The sequence below is a fragment of the Grus americana genome, chromosome Z (assembly GCF_028858705.1).
Source record: "Grus americana isolate bGruAme1 chromosome Z, bGruAme1.mat, whole genome shotgun sequence".
Lineage (NCBI taxonomy): Eukaryota > Metazoa > Chordata > Aves > Gruiformes > Gruidae > Grus > Grus americana.
In genome coordinates, this window is record NC_072891.1 from 37,030,113 (window position 1) to 37,034,845 (window position 4,733).

Genomic DNA, 4,733 nt, shown 5'->3' on the forward strand with positions numbered 1-4,733 from the left:
CTGATCTAGTCAGTATATGTTCCACTCTAACTTGATCTCCCCATCTGTATTACTGTGATCCACAATATCCAAGATGCTAATAGTTGGTTTTTTGTTCTTTACCAGTTACTTTTAAACATTCCCTTCTTGTCAGCTTTCAGTTTATCAAGACTGCATAAAATATGCTTTACTCTGTCACCAAAGTTGTTGCTAAAATTATGATTAACCTTATAATTGTCAAAATTCCTCTGTTTCAATAAGCCATGCCATGGCTTTCAAGGCACAGCTGAGGCAAGTAGTTGTGACTCTGCTGATCCAAAGATTGCCAGCTCCATCACAAAAACAGTACAGATACTATCAAGTAGGACAGAAACCAAGCTAATAAATGCTTTTACATGACTCTGGAAACCCATTGTAGGTAGCCTGGTAGATCTGTGCAGAACTAGCTTGTATCCTGAAAAGCTTATTCCCTCAGGTTTAACTACAGCCTTGCCAATAGAGCAGAGTGGAATTGCATTGACAAACCAGTGAGGACTTGTGCATTCTTCTCTGAAAACCACCTTCTGAGATCTATCCAGGATGATAATTTTTGAGGGTGCTACGCTCCAGTTGGCTTGACATAGAGCTATACATTTACTCAACGTTAGTAGAAACACTTAACATTAGTAAGAGCTAGTTCTCCTATAATGACATATTTTTAAGTTTGAAAAATCTATTTCAAATTTCTTGGTCTTTCATGCACGGCCCTCTTCTCTGTAAAATCACCCTAAGAACAGGAACAGTTCAGCATTTTCCTGCTGTGCATCTCAGAGATTCTTGGATGAAAGATGTTATACAGGCATGAACATGGCTGTCTGTTGGGTCGAGTATGCAAAGCAGGGAATCAAACTGAAGTATTTTGCACTGTCTTGCAGACCACTAACCACAGTAAAGATATTTGGCTGGCCCAGAACAAACATGTGATAGTTAAGTCATATCCAGACCGGGGATTTCTTAAATCACTGTATTATCAGGAAGCAATAATTTTTGGAATGAGGGCAGGATGATTGTTTTGTCTTGTAGATCTTTTCAGATACTAGTGATTACAGATAATATAAGAGATCTCTCCAATGCAATATGAACTAAATGCATCTCATATCACAGCCAAAATTAGAAATTTGTGAAACTTATAGAACTGTCTGTTCAGAGTAGAAAAGTATTTACAGAAACATGTTTATGTAAGTGACAAGAGTACAGTCAAACAGCAGAATTATGCAGCTTTCAGATAAAGGCTGCCCAAAGATGCGTTAACACTGGCAAAGCTGCAAAGCTTACAGTTATATTAGAAGAAATTAATTTGCCTTGTGCAGACAGTACTAAGCATCTAAACCGACTTTTAAAAAATTGTTCAGCACTTAAAATTGGTTACAGTATTCTTTATTAGTACAAAAGCTCAGGAGAAAAAGCTTTCAAACCATGCAGGAAATGCAAACAAGCTCCACACAAAGGAAAGTTTGTCTCTGTGAATGACATCTGATAGGAAGGTCAAGAGTATTAAATAATTTCACCCTATATTTTAATGCAGAACTCAGGCACCATTTAACAGACAATGGGTATGCTTCATCCCCTCTTGGTAATTCGTCTTGATGTCCATGTGTTTTGTGAACTTCCCTCAATCATTTGTCATTAAAATCAGTTCTATTGGCAGTCAGGTTTTCATGCTGAGAGCTAGGAAGGAAAATAGTTGTGATTAAAGAGACATACAGCTGCTATTACTGATCCTGCATAGTTTATTTTGGAGACCCTCAGTTATGACTTTATTTTTTTCACACTTTTGGGTAAAAGCTTGGGTGTGTGCTTGAAACAGACCACAGGAGAGTCTGATTGTTATCTGACTCTGCTGTTTACGTGTTGTAGTGTACTTGAGATAAACAGCAAGATTGAAAACAACATTGTTGTTGTTGTTGACAAATAGACATATTTACTTTGATTTGCAGAAACATAGGGCTTTTTTAGTGTATGGAACCACAATCAAATTCAGACTAAGTCCTGTTCTATACTTTAAAAGAAATTTCAGACTCTACATATTTTTATTATCTTTTGTGGTACATTAAAATAAAATCAGTCTTTGCTTTCCCTTAATAATGTTGATAGAAAGGCAAATAAGTGGAAGCAGATCGTACTCAAAATTCTGTTGAATGCATGAAGTGAACAAAAGTAACTGCTTTCAGTTCTCTTAGAAGGAACTAGTAGTCCATCTCAGGAAGTAGTTAACTACTTTTCAAACACGTCAGGGAAGTTTTTGTTGATATTGTCTAATAATGCAGTTTACATATCCTTACCAGATCATCCAGATACAAAAAGTATATTGATGTTCAATTATAAGCAAATAGTTTAAAGAACGTCTGTTGACACCAATCATTCAGTCCTCAATACTTAGTAACACTGAGAGCTGCACTTCTACACAGCCTACGTGACTCAGACACTTAGTTTCATCCTGCTGCAGAATTTCTTCTGCAAGTACTTGGCATTGCACAGAATTGCTTGTCCCAATGTATTTTGCCTTCAATACTGATCTAATACTTCCAAGTGACTTATTTAACTAAATGCTTTCTCTCCTTGTTCTAGTTCTGCCATTTTCTCATGTTATCATTGGCTTCTGCTTCTCCAGTCAGCATAGACAGCTGTATTGTCAAACTCTCTCCACTTCTTCCCTGGCTCTCTGTGCGAGATGGTATAATCTCCAAAGACCAGTAAAATTTGGTACAACTTCTCTTTTAACCCTCAAGTCACATATCTTTCAGTCTCTCCCCTTTCATCCGGAGATAGAATTTCTTCCATGAATTAAAAATAAGGAAAAAGATGGAGTACTTAGATAAAACAAAACTGGCATGAAAATATATAAATTACTCTGCTCATTTTCCACATAAAATAATTTATATAACATAAGTCCCGTTAGTAAATATACTTCTTACTTTGGAGTGCCTTTTAGTAGTAGCAAGCATGTCTTCTGGACCAAAGATGTTGTCATCTTAGCATATATTATAAATTCTTTGTATCAATAGAAGTATTTTTCAAGACTGCACTTATTTTTATTATTAACAAAGATGCTATTCACAACCAGGGGTACATATAAAATCTTTAAATACTAGAAGAGGTTACTCTAGAGGAGGAACGTCTCCTGGTGCACCCCAGGGATTCTTGGGAAAATTGGGTTCCTTTTTTTTTTTCTTTTTCCTTCATTTTTTTGTGTGACCTCAGCCAAGTTACAGGCTGGCTGTGGTTAAGTTCCTCCTCTACAAAATGGGTGTTATGAGAAGTTTCCAACTTACAGGAGTAGAGAGATGTGCACTCAGCTACAGCTATGAGATGAAGACAGTGATCATTAAATATAGTCCACTGGAATAGTGCAACTTTTGACAAAAAGAAAAAATTTTCATCTGTACAGGAGATGAAGCTTTCTTGGGACTGTGGAATTCTGTGCAAATCTTACCAATTTCTGCTCCAAATACAATTTATGTTCTACATACAAGGTCCATTTCCTGACTTTGTTGCATCTAGTGTAAGCATATGGCAGGGTAAATGTTTATGTAGTTACAGAAATATTCCAAAACACTCTAGTGTACACTCTCCTGATTCTAGAGAGCCCAACAGATAATAGATACAAATTACATTGCTCAGACACTGCTGAGACACAATTGTGAGAAGAGTAACAAAAAAGCTCAGTGCACAGAATCCATTTAATGGCTTGTAGCAAAGACAGGCAAATGGAGATTATGATGCAAGGCAACATAATAATGTTTGTGAAGTCCCCTGTTAAATGAAAGGGAAAAAATGAACATGTAGAACAGATATAGAAAGGCTTGCATATGGAATAAACAGGAATGGACAACAGAGAGGAATACATACTCTCTGTTGCTTATTCCTACCTTTCACTTTTTATGTCATTTTTGCAAGTAGAAATTAGTATCTGATCACCCTATTTTTAGTATAGTAATTCCACAATGCAACTTACATGTATGTTTTCTTTCCTGATTTGAGGCGTATATTCAACTGTCTTTCAAAATTTTTACAGAGGTTTTTTTACAGTATTTCTTGTTTTCCACTGGAATCTCATTTGCCTGCCCTCAAACACCTTCTATTTGCTTCCAAGCCAATCTTTGATGCTTTTAAATTTCAAATAATTTTCTGTGGAGAACTAGCATGCAAAACACTATGAGTTGCATCATATAGTAAAATAAAAAGCTATTGTAATGGTCACAATGTCTAAGATGGTTTTTCATTTTCTGTGTGGATGCTTTTCTTCCTTCCCTAAAAGAATGCTTCTGAAAACATTGAAATGCAACTAGCAAATTCCATGCCTTTCTAACATTTGGAAGCAAAAAAGGCTACTGGTCAACAGACTTTAGGTTTATTTATATTACTTCAGAATATGACTGGCCATGAAAAGGCACCAACACTTTACAGCAACTGAAAGTTTTGTAACAAAACTCCTGCATCATTACAGGAATCCTTCCTTCCTTCCTTCCTTCCTTCCTTCCTTCCTTCCTTCCTTCCTTCCTTCCTTCCTTCAGTACTCTGAGGGGGCACTGACTATGTAGTGGACAGTACCAGTTCACCAAGTTGGGGGAAGAATTTGGATATAAAGGTGTTTAGCCTCTGGGAGGGGAAAATCTGCAGGGCACAGATTATACAAGTGGTTAGAAAGAGAAGTATTGATAGAATCCAGCAAAGCTGAAGCAAACAAAGTGACAAATCTCAAAGGGGTGAAAAAA